At 47.4% G+C, this 14,560-nt stretch overlaps 1 non-coding gene across 1 annotated transcript; it reads right to left on the bottom strand.

Annotated features, from left to right (window-relative positions):
- Nucleotides 1-11,098: 11,098 nt before the first annotated feature.
- TRNAL-AAG (transfer RNA leucine (anticodon AAG)) lies at nt 11,099-11,171 on the bottom strand. Its single transcript has one exon. It is a non-coding gene; the product is annotated as a tRNA-Leu (tRNA).
- Between the last annotated feature and the right edge of the window lie 3,389 nt (nt 11,172-14,560).

Raw genomic sequence — 14,560 nt, 5'->3', positions numbered from 1 at the left:
GGTCGCGACTGTATTTTAAAGAGGTGACCAAGGTTACTCAATCGTCACCAAGGGGTGGACTACCACTCCAATGAATTCGACTTCAGGAAAATATGTTGAAGAAGCAAAGCGACCACGCGACTTCATTAAATATTGCTAAAAGTGAAGTCAAAATCAGTTTTGAGCCAGGTAGGAGTCGAACCTACAATCTTCTGATTCGTAGTCAGACGCGTTATCCATTGCGCCACTGGCCCATGTGACTACTATCTATCACTCCTACTGAGATGTTTTAGTGCTGCAATAATGAGTGATCAACGTAAGGGGTCTCCGGTTGTCGCAGACGTGCACTTTCCTGAGCCACGCGCACAAAGGCCTCTGACAAGTACTCGGAATTGCAGCTGAACACAAATGAATGCACCAACTTTTCTGAACCCTGCTGGACTTCACATGACCTCTTTCTGAACCCTGCTGAACTTCACATGACCTCTATCTGAACCCTGCTGGACTTCACACGACCTCTATCTGAACCATGCTGGACTTCACATGACATATATCTGAACCCTGCTGGACCTACTGCGACCTCTTTCTGTACCCTGCTGGACCTCCTATGACCTCTTTCTGAACCCTGCTGAACCTCCTCTGACCTCTTTCTGAACCCTGATTGACCTCCTACGACATCTTTCTGAACCCTGCTGGACTTCACATGACCTCTATCTGAACCCTGCTGGACTTCACATGACCTCTTTCTGAACCCTGCTGGACCTACTGCGACCTCTTTCTGAACCCTGCTTGACCTCCTACGACATCTTTCTGAACCCTGCTGGACTTCACATGACCGTGCCTTTTCACTGACGGTCTGCCAGTCTTCGTTGGTCGACGTTGCAGATCCCAGTGTACTTCAGGAAGCATGGGCGAGCTTTCGCAGGCAGCCGGAACAAATGACAAATTCCTCCTCCAACCATATTTGAACGTTGGGCCTGGCCAGCAGGTTCGTGAAAGACTTGAGCCCAGCTTGACCCTCGTTCCGATGGCGGTGATACCTTGGGTTTCTCTGTTCCTCAAGGAAGTAGACCTAAAAAAGCAGGTTTGGAACGGGAAGATGACGTAATCTGTTGCCAAATCCTTGACGTGAGGGTCGCGACTGTATTTTAAAGAGGTGACCAAGGTTACTCAATCGTCACCAAGGGGTGGACTACCACTCCAATGAATTCGACTTCAGGAAAATATGTTGAAGAAGCAAAGCGACCACGCGACTTCATTAAATATTGCTAAAAGTGATGTCAAAATCAGTTTTGAGCCAGGTAGGAGTCGAACCTACAATCTTCTAATTCGTAGTCAGACGCGTTATCCATTGCGCCACTGGCCCATGTGACTACTAGCTATCACTCCTACTGATATGTTTTAGTGCTGCAATAATGAGTGATCAACGTAAGGGGTCTCCGGTTGTCGCAGACGTGCACGTGTCAGCCATTAGGGTTTTAGCCCCATGACTCAATTGATCATAACATCTGAAATTATATATCGTGCTTCTGAAAACTGATTTGAACTCAACTGCAGACAGAGGTGAGTGGACAAAATGTGGTTTCGAGGCTCAACGTGCAGGGTGGATCCTTAGCCTAGTAAATTAGTCCTTGAATGAATGTGCCAAACAGTAGATAAAATGCTCTCGACCCACGTACAGGAAAAAGATGTCATCCAAACGCCTCCTTCACAACGGGAATAATTAATTATATATCTTCGTAGTGTTTAGTATGTCTCCTAAACCAAGGACGTATCCAATCTTCATCTACCATTTAGCCTAGTGTATAAGAATATTTACTTCGGCCTGCGCTCGGGTCTGATATGTTTAGATAGATAGCCAAAAAAAGCGTAGCCTATCAGTATGCTTACATCTTGTTGTCTAAATTTGACCTTCTATAGGACGGGACAATGGGAGATGTTGTCCTTATGGCCTTGTATTGCTATGTCTTTAGCGCAGATTCTTGTCTAATATTTTGCTATAAATGAAATGCCTTTCCACTTATTTTTCAGCGAGTGTCTTGAGGAATTGTCCGCTGCGTGTTAGGCGGTACATTCTCGAGCCTCGCTCCACACGTGTGTGTATAATCGATTCTATTAAACATTTTTGCTCTGATTCTTCTTCTTCTTCCTTCCCTTGAGGTCTTCGACCGAGAATTTGGTGTCAGGAGTGGGATACATCCAAGTGTGCAGACGAGGTGGATCCTCACGTTCCAGGTCGGGAGGGAGGCCTGCCGGCATCTAATTTGGTGGGTACGCATTTTTGCACCTCGAAATTGAAGCCTCCCGCCTTACTTTGGATGTGTGGACCTCTGTCGGCTGTACCACCTGGCTTGCATTCCGAACCAAATTTAGTTTAAACCAGAGCAGCAGTGGGTAATGAATCGATTATACAGGGCGCCCGGGATAAGGAGGTAAGCTTCCTGCGTGGGAAGCAGGTAGACCCATATGTGGGTGATAGATAATAGGTATTAAGTTACTCCGGCGTGAGAACTGCGTTTAAGGTTAGGAATCGGGGGGCGACCCGATCTTAGGACTACCAGGAGGGACTAGCCCAAGAAAGGTAGAATAATGAGTATTTTAAGTTAAGCTACGCACTGGATGTGTTAGAGTTTACAGGTAAGTAGGATTGAAGTGTGCATGAGTGTGCATGAATTTATACTGTATTGTATGGAGAATGAAAGGTCAGTCACATGGTATTTGTGTATAAGGGAATGAATGATCTGTCATTGCAGCGTGTATTTGTGTTTATTGTGTGTGTGTCATTGATGTGTGTCATTGACTGACAAGGGATTCCCCAAATTGCCTACGGGCGTTGGGCAATCCGGACGAGTAAAATTGGCAGGGAATAATGAGAATGTTATGGAGAGCATGTGTAGACAGGGCTTTAAAACAAGTGTTCAATTACATCCCCACATTAACGGCTCTCCAGATGTAGCAAGGGAGAATGGGAGTGAAAGTCAAAAATAATAGGCTGTCAACCGACAGGGTGTTTATTCAACGGCATGGCCGGGGCTTGTATTTGGCCGATTTGGGATGGCAGAATGCGTTGAATGAAGGCAAAAATGACATGTGATGCTGACGTGAGTCCAATCGGAAGGATGGATGGTTATGGTTTCACCCGGTCCGTTTATCTGTCTGTCTGTCCGGACACAGAGCTCTTGGGGAGAGCCAGAATGGGTTGGGTTGACCAAGATGAATGTGGACAATATATTAATTGTTTATATTAATCTATTAATCTCTGTATATTAATCTGTAAAAATATATTAATCTCTGTGTGTGTGTGTCCGTATTTGTCTGGCTTTCTGGCTGTCTATGGAGTCATGTCTCTGAACACTGATTTTGAGGGAGTTGCTGGTGCGGACCAAAGCGGTGTCCGCGGTATCTACTGGGGGTCGAATGTCACTCCCTCAGTGTCTGCGAACTTGTCGTTCGGCAGTGTCGAAAGACAGGTTCGATTGTCGGTCTGTCTGCTTGATTTTCGGGTCTCACTCTGAGTATATGGCATATACTCTGAGTATATGGTCGTTTTCTGTTTTGTGCTTTAATGGTGGTTGATTTGACTTCCCTGAAAGGGGGACTGAAAATGCTTTGATTTTTTCGTGGATTGCCCATTGGGCATGTTTAGGATTTAATAGAGTGGTGGAGTTCTGTGAAATATGATGACGTTGTCTTATGGACACTTTGTGAGTGACTAGACACGTGCCTGGAAGGGGAAATTGTATTCATAACTCATGTGGGTTGTGTCTGAAGAAAAGGTTTAAAGTAAGTGTGAAGAAGGTCATGGAAAGTGCGAAGATGTTAAAGGAAAGTCGAATTAGATGGATCATTTGTCAATGACAAGTGACTTTGCAAGGTTTGCTAAGAAAGGGAGGGGAAAAGATTATAAAAGTTGATGGAAAAGACGGGAAATAAAGAAAAGTGGTTAGTTATGGACTGTTGTTTTGTGATAAGAAGGTGATTGGGGGCTGGTGAAGATTGGATCACGGCTCTGCAGACCAGGTGAACAGAACTCCACCAGGAGTGGGTATATGGGAATCACACCAATTAAATTATTGCTCAAAGGGAGGTGATAGAGCAAAATAAAAAAGATTGTCATGTGGACCGCAAGGCTAACCCCGCTCTTGCAGGGAAATGGTTTTGGGAGGCTAGTTATTTTTCAGATAATTTTTCCAGTGGGTTTATACTGATGTGAAATTCGCGTATCTAGGAAGGAAAGGAAAAAATTGTCCAGGTATTGATAGGATAACAGTGAAATTTTGAAGTGAAGTGAAGGATAACAGTGAAGAGTTAGTGTGTTCGTTGCGATTTTTGGGAATGGCAGGGTACTGTCGTACATGGATGATGGACCGACTGCGGAAAACGCCAGTAAGGCGTCGATACAATGTTGAACACCGAACGGTCCATGTGTTGGACAACAATGAAGGGTTCATAATTAATTTGGCACCTCAAGACAGACGTTCCGACATCCGCACCTACAGAGTTCGATGTAATACAATTACAAGCCGCGGCCTCAAACGTAGAACATCAAAAATTGGATTAAATTGGGAGCTCAGTGCCCCGCAGAAGGACAAATGTGGACGATTAATGACAAACCCGTGGCACCGCGAGCTTTATTGCCATGGTTGGCACGCATGGCGCATCCAAATGGCCATGTGTGCCATAGGGGGGTGAGGTGATGAGGCAGGTCACTTCCACCTGGGCAGCACCAGGCCTTTTGACTGTGGTTACCATGGTCTGTCGCTCGTGCGCTATATGTCATCGGTATCAGCGCCAGTGGATATGGCAGCCCTTGAATTACCTATCATGGATGACATGTTTTTAGAGTTTTGCATAGGTCTATCCCATGTGGCACGCAGCATACATGAACGCGTTCGGGAGGCCCTACCGGAGCCAACAAGCAAGCCTACCCACACCGTCGAGGCAGGAGATTACGTGCTGGTGAAGCATTTCACCCGTAAGACTGCGCTCGAACCAAGATGGACGGGGCCATACCAAGTTCTTCTGATCACACCAACAGCGGTGTTTTGTGAGGGCAAGTCGTCCTGGGTACATGCCACACATTGTAAGTTGGCCATACCCACAAACACAGACACCTCAAACGCACCACCACAGATCGAGGATGCTGCACCACCGCCTGTTAGGGGTGGCAATCACACTTAGTTTAATTTACAGCTTTGCCAGCACTGGGGACACGAGGGCATGGGCGAACACGGAGACATATGTATATGGCGACCAAACTGTTAAGGTCTACCGGCAGAGAGTTATCTGGGGTCAGAGGATAAATATACCCTGCTGCCATGTAAAGGAAGATGTATGGACACGGATAATGTGGAGGGTGTTGTACACAGACTCACATGGAAGGAAGACAGGTTTTGCTGCCCTCAGTCGTTTGAAGCAAGCGATTACTACAATGTGAATTCATGACGTCACAGAGCTCCCCCTACGATTATAGGCCACCATGCATTTCACACATATTAATTCCGCACCCACGGATCGAAAGCAAGAAAAAGCCAAAGGAAAATACGTATTGGACTGTGACCCGTGCAATGGCGAAAGTACAGAACCGATCACGGTGTTGGGTGTGTATGCATTTTCCCCACACCAGTACGACAGGGATAGAAATGGTAGTGCTACCCCTGTCCCTACGAGATATGTGCTCAGGACCCTTGCGTACCCCATGTCTGACCACAACCTTGGAACTGATAGGCCCAAATCTACCCAGCAGTGTGTTCCCGGGAGTTTCGATATACCCCACCCATTAAGCAGGCTTTGTTAGACAAACCACCTGATCCAGTCTGGGTGACAGAGCAAAAGGGACGGGTGTGTCTTATAGGAAAGGGACACGTTCAGATGGGAACCTCGGAATGTACCCATACCCTGCCATCCGACACCAGATGGAGAGAAAAGGGAGGCCCCCTTGTAATAACCATAGATGACCAAGCCCAGCATAACGTAACCAAGCTAACCATATCTTGGGGGACACCAAGCGCCACCCGCGTTGAGATCAGTAAATGCATGGCCTCGGCCCTTATCCCACCCCATGGAGTAATGTTTATTTGCGGAAATAAAGCATATCCATACCTACCCGAACAGTGGGGAGGGACTTGTTATCTGGGATCCATTTTTCCCAAGGTAAATTTGGTAAATCATGTATTATTTGATGTAGGGAAGATGATTAAAAGGAAGGTATTTTCGGAAATTAGTGAAAGTAAATATGGCATTTGAATTTCCAGACACGACACAGGAAATGCGGCTATGAATAAGCCAACCATCTGAGAGATAAGGTAACTAAATGCCAATTAGTGGGACGGGGGGCTAGGAATTGATCATGGTGTGTGTAAGAAAGTATTTTTCAGGATGGACGATGAAGAAATCGCCGTTGGAAAACCATGATCTTGACCACAGAGGCCGTCGATCTGAATGGGTCCTTCAACAAGGCAGATGTGACCAGCGCTTCAGAATTTTGTATTGATTTTTGTGATGACTGTGAAAATCCCTTGTGGGAACTGGCTACTGGCTGATGCCTGCATCGATGTTTGTGATGATTGTAATACTTGTGTTGAAAATCCCTTGCGTGTACTGGCTAACGCCTCTTATGTATTATGAATGATTGGCAAATAGATAGTCTCGCATTAGTAATGGAACGAATTGGAAACGAAACCTGAATCGCAGAACTACAATTGGAAAACGAATTAATGCATATGCAAACGATGGTGATGCAGAATCAAGTGGCTTTGGATATGTTGTTGGCAGAAAAGGAAGGAGTATATGGGGTGATCGATGAACCTATTTGATGCTTGGGATTCTGATAATGATGATGATTTTAGTTGGGATGATTATATCTGTGATTTAGAAAGTGTACGTTCTTTTTAAAATTATTTACACCACCCAGCAAATCACATTCACAGGGCTTGATGGCATTTAACGTCGATTGTTTGCCCTGATTCGCGAGGACCTCACTTGCATAAAGAGGGCCCCTTAATCTGGCTGGCAACCGGGTCGCACCTATGCCGCAGCGAGGGTGGATTCGGAATCTGGCGGGCGGCAGCAATCTCTTGACCAGGCGCCGTCGTCGCGAATTATGGCTAACAATTCATGCGTTGAATGTTAGACGACCAGTTAGGGCCGGTATCTCTCTTTGAGCATACGTGACGCTATGTCGTGCCTGGCATGTAACTAATTGATGAATTTGGTGTCTTTCCAAGGAGGTGTCTTGTAAAGACAAAGGAAGGAACTGTCAGCCATTAGGGTTTTAGCCCCATGACTCAATTGATCATAACATCTGAAATAATTATATATCGTGCTTCTGAAAACTGATTTGAACTCAACTGCAGACAGAGGTGAGTGGACAAAATGTGGTTTCGAGGCTCAACGTGCAGGGTGGATCCTTAGCCTAGTAAATTAGTCCTTGAATGAATGTGCCAAACAGTAGATAAAATGCTCTCGACCCACGTACAGGAAAAAGATGTCATCCAAACGCCTCCTTCACAACGGGAATAATTAATTATATATCTTCGTAGTGTTTAGTATGTCTCCTAAACCAAGGACGTATCCAATCTTCATCTACCATTTAGCCTAGTGTATAAGAATATTTACTTCGGCCTGCGCTCGGGTCTGATATGTTTAGATAGATAGCCAAAAAAAGCGTAGCCTATCAGTATGCTTACATCTTGTTGTCTAAATTTGACCTTCTATAGGACGGGACAATGGGAGATGTTGTCCTTATGGCCTTGTATTGCTATGTCTTTAGCGCAGATTCTTGTCTAATATTTTGCTATAAATGAAATGCCTTTCCACTTATTTTTCAGCGAGTGTCTTGAGGAATTGTCCGCTGCGTGTTAGGCGGTACATTCTCGAGCCTCGCTCCACACGTGTGTGTATAATCGATTCTATTAAACATTTTTGCTCTGATTCTTCTTCTTCTTCCTTCCCTTGAGGTCTTCGACCGAGACACGTTCCTGAGCCACGCGCACAAAGGCCTCTGACAAGTACTCGGAATTGCAGCTGAACACAAATGAATGCACCAACTTTTCTGAACCCTGCTGGACTTCACATGACCTCTTTCTGAACCCTGCTGAACTTCACATGACCTCTATCTGAACCCTGCTGGACTTCACACGACCTCTATCTGAACCATGCTGGACTTCACATGACCTCTTTCTGAACCCTACTGGACCTACTGCGACCTCTTTCTGTACCCTGCTGGACCTCCTATGACCTCTTTCTGAACCCTGCTGGACTTCACATGACCTCTATCTGAACCCTGCTGGACTTCACATGACCTCTTTCTGAACCCTGCTGGACCTACTGCGACCTCTTTCTGTACCCTGCTGGACCTCCTATGACCTCTTTCTGAACCCTGCTGAACCTCCTCTGACCTCTTTCTGAACCCTGCTTGACCTCCTACGACATCTTTCTGAACCCTGCTGGACTTCACATGACCTCTATCTGAACCCTGCTGGACTTCACATGACCTCTTTCTGAACCCTGCTGGACCTACTGCGACCTCTTTCTGTACCCTGCTGGACCTCCTATGACCTCTTTCTGAACCCTGCTGGACTTCACATGACCTCGATCTGAACCCTGCTGGACTTCACATGACCTCTCTCTGAACCCTGCTGGACCTACTGCGACCTCTTTCTGTACCCTGCTGGACCTCCTATGACCTCTTTCTGTACCCTGCTGGACCTCCTATGACCTCTTTCTGAACCCTGCTGAACCTCCTCTGACCTCTTTCTGAACCCTGATTGACCTCCTACGACATCTTTCTGAACCCTGCTGGACTTCACATGACCTCTATCTGAACCCTGCTGGACTTCACATGACCTCTATCTGAACCCTGCTGGACTTCACATGACCTCTTTCTGAACCCTGCTGGACCTACTGCGACCTCTTTCTGTACCCTGCTGGACCTCCTATGACCTCTTTCTGTACCCTGCTGGACCTCCTATGACCTCTTTCTGAACCCTGGTGAACCTCCTCTGACCTCTTTCTGAACCCTGCTTGACCTCCTACGACATCTTTCTGAACCCTGCTGGACTTCACATGACCTCTTTCTGAACCCTGCTGGACCTACTGCGACCTCTTTCTGTACCCTGCTGGACCTCCTATGACCTCTTTCTGAACCCTGCTGGACCTACTGCGACCTCTTTCTGTACCCTGCTGGACCTCCTATGACCTCTTTCTGAACCCTGCTGAACCTCCTCTGACCTCTTTCTGAACCCTGCTTGACCTCCTACGACATCTTTCTGAACCCTGCTGGACTTCACATGACAGTGCCTTTTCACTGACGGTCTGCCAGTCTTCGTTGGTCGACATTGCAGATACCAGTGTACTTCACGAAGCATGGGCGAGCTTTCGCAGGCAGCCGGAACAAATGACAAATTCCTCCTCCAACCATATTTGAACGTTGGGCCTGGCCAGCAGGTTCGTGAAAGACTTGAGCCCAGCTTGACCCTCGTTCCGATGGCGGTGATACCTTGGGTTTCTCTGTTCCACAAGGAAGTAGAACTAAAAAAGCAGGTTTGGAACGGGAAGATGACGTAATCTGTTGCCAAATCCTTGACGCGAGGGTCGCGACTGTATTTTAAAAAGGTGACCAAGGTTACTCAATCGTCACCAAGGGGTGGACTACCACTCCAATGAATTCGACTTCAGGAAAATATGTTGAAGAAGCAAAGCGACCACGCGACTTCATTAAATATTGCTAAAAGTGAAGTCAAAATCAGTTTTGAGCCAGGTAGGAGTCGAACCTACAATCTTCTGATTCGTAGTCAGACGCGTTATCCATTGCGCCACTGGCCCATGTGACTGCTAGCTACCACTCCTACTGATATGTTTTAGTGCTGCAATAATGAGTGATCAACGTTAGGGGTCTCCGGTTGTCGCAGACGTGCACGTTCCTGAGCCACGCGCACAAAGGCCTCTGACAAGTACTCGGAATTGCAGCTGAACACAAATGAATGCACCAACTTTTCTGAACCCTGCTGGACTTCACATGACCTCTTTCTGAACCCTGCTGAACTGCACATGACCTCTATCTGAACCCTGCTGGACTTCACACGACCTCTATCTGAACCATGCTGGACTTCACATGACATATATCTGAACCCTGCTGGACTTCACATGACTCCTTTCTGAACCCTGCTGGACTTCACATGACCTCTATCTGAACCTGCTGGACTTCACATGACCTCTTTCTGAACCCTGCTGGACCTACTGCGACCTCTTTCTGTACCCTGCTGGACCTCCTATGACCTCCTTCTGAACCCTGCTGAAACTCCTCTGACCTCTTTCTGAACCCTGCTTGACCTCCTACGACATCTTTCTGAACCCTGCTGGACTTCACATGACCTCTATCTGAACCCTGCTGGACTTCACATGACCTCTATCTGAACCCTGCTGGACTTCACATGACCTCTTTCTGAACCCTGCTGGACCTACTGCGACCTCTTTCTGTACCCTGCTGGACCTCTTATGACCTCTTTCTGAACCCTGCTGAACCTCCTCTGACCTCTTTCTGAACCCTGATTGACCTCCTACGACATCTTTCTGAACCCTGCTGGACTTCACATGACCTCTATCTGAACCCTGCTGGACTTCACATGACCTCTATCTGAACCCTGCTGGACTTCACATGACCGTGCCTTTTCACTGACGGTCTGCCAGTCTTCGTTGGTCGACGTTGCAGATCCCAGTGTACTTCAGGAAGCATGGGCGAGCTTTCGCAGGCAGCCGGAACAAATGACAAATTCCTCCTCCAATCATATTTGAACGTTGGGCCTGGCCAGCAGGTTCGTGAAAGACTTGAGCCCAGCTTGACCCTCGTTCCGATGGCGGTGATACCTTGGGTTTCTCTGTTCCTCAAGGAAGTAGAACTAAAAAAGCAGGTTTGGAACGGGAAGAAGACGTAATCTGTTGCCAAATCCTTGACGCGAGGGTCGCGACTGTATTTTAAAGAGGTGACCAAGGTTACTCAATCGTCACCAAGGGGTGGACGACCACTCCAATGAATTCGACTTCAGGAAAATATGTTGAAGAAGCAAAGCGACCACGCGACTTCATTAAATATTGTTAAAAGTGAAGTCAAAATCAGTTTTGAGCCAGGTAGGAGTCGAACCTACAATCTTCTGATTCTTAGTCAGATGCGTTATCCATTGCGCCACTGGCCCATGTGACTACTAGCTATCACTCCTACTGATATGTTTTAGTGCTGCAATAATGAGTGATCAACGTTAAGGGGTCTCCGGTTGTCGCAGACGTGCACGTTCCTGAGCCACGCGCACAAAGGCCTCTGACAAGTACTCGGAATTGCAGCTGAACACAAATGAATGCACCAACTTTTCTGAACCCTGCTGGACCTACTGCGACCTCTTTCTGTACCCTGCTGGACCTCCTATGACCTCTTTCTGAACCCTGCTGAACCTCCTCTGACCTCTTTCTGAACCCTGCTTGACCTCCTACGACATCTTTCTGAACCCTGCTGGACTTCACATGACCGTGCCTTTTCACTGACGGTCTGCCAGTCTTCGTTGGTCGACGTTGCAGATCCCAGTGTACTTCAGGAAGCATGGGCGAGCTTTCGCAGGCAGCCGGAACAAATGACAAATTCCTCCTCCAACCATATTTGAACGTTGGGCCTGGCCAGCAGGTTCGTGAAAGACTTGAGCCCAGCTTGACCCTCGTTCCGATGGCGGTGATACCTTGGGTTTCTCTGTTCCTCAAGGAAGTAGAACTAAAAAAGCAGGTTTGGAACGGGAAGATGACGTAATCTGTTGCCAAATCCTTGACGCGAGGGTCGCGACTGTATTTTAAAGAGGTGACCAAGGTTACTCAATCGTCACCAAGGGGTGGACTACCACTCCAATGAATTCGACTTCAGGAAAATATGTTGAAGAAGCAAAGCGACCACGCGACTTCATTAAATATTGCTAAAAGTGAAATCAAAATCAGTTTTGAGCCAGGTAGGAGTCGAACCTACAATCTTCTGATTCGTAGTCAGACGCGTTATCCATTGCGCCACTGGCCCATGTGACTACTAGCTATCACTCCTACTGATATGTTTTAGTGCTGCAATAATGAGTGATCAACGTAAGGGGTCTCCGGTTATCGCAGACGTGCACGTTCCTGAGCCACGCGCACAAAGGCCTCTGACAAGTACTCGGAATTGCAGCTGAACACAAATGAATGCACCAACTTTTCTGAACCCTGCTGGACTTCACATGACCTCTTTCTGAACCCTGCTGAACTTCACATGACCTCTATCTGAACCCTGCTGGACTTCACACGACCTCTATCTGAACCATGCTGGACTTCACATGACATATATCTGAACCCTGCTGGACCTACTGCGACCTCTTTCTGTACCCTGCTGGACCTCCTATGACCTCTTTCTGAACCCTGCTGAACCTCCTCTGACCTCTTTCTGAACCCTGATTGACCTCCTACGACATCTTTCTGAACCCTGCTGGACTTCACATGACCTCTATCTGAACCCTGCTGGACTTCACATGACCTCTTTCTGAACCCTGCTGGACCTACTGCGACCTCTTTCTGTACCCTGCTGGACCTCCTATGACCTCTTTCTGTACCCTGCTGGACCTCCTATGACCTCTTTCTGAACCCTGCTGAACCTCCTCTGACCTCTTTCTGAACCCTGCTTGACCTCTTACGACATCTTTCTGAACCCTGCTGGACTTCACATGACCGTGCCTTTTCACTGACGGTCTGCCAGTCTTCGTTGGTCGACGTTGCAGATCCCAGTGTACTTCAGGAAGCATGGGCGAGCTTTCGCAGGCAGCCGGAACAAATGACAAATTCCTCCTCCAACCATATTTGAACGTTGGGCCTGGCCAGCAGGTTCGTGAAAGACTTGAGCCCAGCTTGACCCTCGTTCCGATGGCGGTGATACCTTGGGTTTCTCTGTTCCTCAAGGAAGTAGAACTAAAAAAGCAGGTTTGGAACGGGAAAATGACGTAATCTGTTGCCAAATCCTTGACGCGAGGGTCGCGACTGTATTTTAAAGAGGTGACCAAGGTTACTCAATCGTCACCAAGGGGTGGACTACCACTCCAATGAATTCGACTTCAGGAAAATATGTTGAAGAAGCAAAGCGACCACGCGACTTCATTAAATATTGCTAAAAGTGAAGTCAAAATCAGTTTTGAGCCAGGTAGGAGTCGAACCAACAATCCTTCTGATTCGTAGTCAGACGTGTTATCCATTGCGCCACTGGCCCATGTGACTACTAGCTATCACTCTTACTGATATGTTTTAGTGCTGCAATAATGAGTGATCAACGTAAGGGGTCTCCGGTTGTCGCAGACGTGCACGTTCCTGAGCCACGCGCACAAAGGCCTCTGACAAGTACTCGGAATTGAAGCTGAACACAAATGAATGCACCAACTTTTCTGAACCCTGCTGGACTTCACATGACCTCTTTCTGAACCCTGCTGAACTTCACATGACCTATATCTGAACCCTGCTGGACTTCACACGACCTCTATCTGAACCATGCTGGACTTCACATGACATATATCTGAACCCTGCTGGACCTACTGCGACCTCTTTCTGTACCCTGCTGGACCTCCTATGACCTCTTTCTGTACCCTGCTGGACCTCCTATGACCTCTTTCTGAACCCTGCTGAACCTCCTCTGACCTCTTTCTGAACCCTGATTGACCTCCTACGACATCTTTCTGAACCCTGCTGGACTTCACATGACCTCTATCTGAACCCTGCTGGACTTCACATGACCTCTATCTGAACCCTGCTGGACTTCACATGACCTCTTTCTGAACCCTGCTGGACCTACTGCGACCTCTTTCTGTACCCTGCTGGACCTCCTATGACCTCTTTCTGAACCCTGCTGAACCTCCTCTGACCTCTTTCTGAACCCTGCTTGACCTCCTACGACATCTTTCTGAACCCTGCTGGACTTCACATGACCGTGCCTTTTCACTGACGGTCTGCCAGTCTTCGTTGGTCGACGTTGCAGATCCCAGTGTACTTCAGGAAGCATGGGCGAGCTTTCGCAGGCAGCCGGAACAAATGACAAATTCCTCCTCCAACCATATTTGAACGTTGGGCCTGGCCAGCAGGTTCGTGAAAGACTTGAGCCCAGCTTGACCCTCGTTCCGATGGCGGTGATACCTTGGGTTTCTCTGTTCCTCAAGGAAGTAGAACTAAAAAAGCAGGTTTGGAACGGGAAGATGACGTAATCTGTTGCCAAATCCTTGACGCGAGGGTCGCGACTGTATTTTAAAGAGGTGACCAAGGTTACTCAATCGTCACCAAGGGGTGGACTACCACTCCAATGAATTCGACTTCAGGAAAATATGTTGAAGAAGCAAAGCGACCACGCGACTTCATTAAATATTGCTAAAAGTGAAGTCAAAATCAGTTTTGAGCCAGGTAAGAGTCGAACCTACAATCTTCTGATTCGTAGTCAGACGCGTTATCCATTGCGCCACTGACCCATGTGACTACTAGCTATCACTCCTACTGATATGTTTTAGTGCTGCAATAATGAGTGATCAACGTAAGGGGTCTCCGGTTGTCG

Source organism: Myxine glutinosa, unplaced genomic scaffold (assembly GCF_964187855.1).
Source record: "Myxine glutinosa unplaced genomic scaffold, kmMyxGlut1.1 SCAFFOLD_1390, whole genome shotgun sequence".
In the NCBI taxonomy this organism is placed as follows: Eukaryota; Metazoa; Chordata; class Myxini; order Myxiniformes; family Myxinidae; genus Myxine; species Myxine glutinosa.
This window is presented reverse-complemented; position numbering and strand designations above follow the sequence as displayed.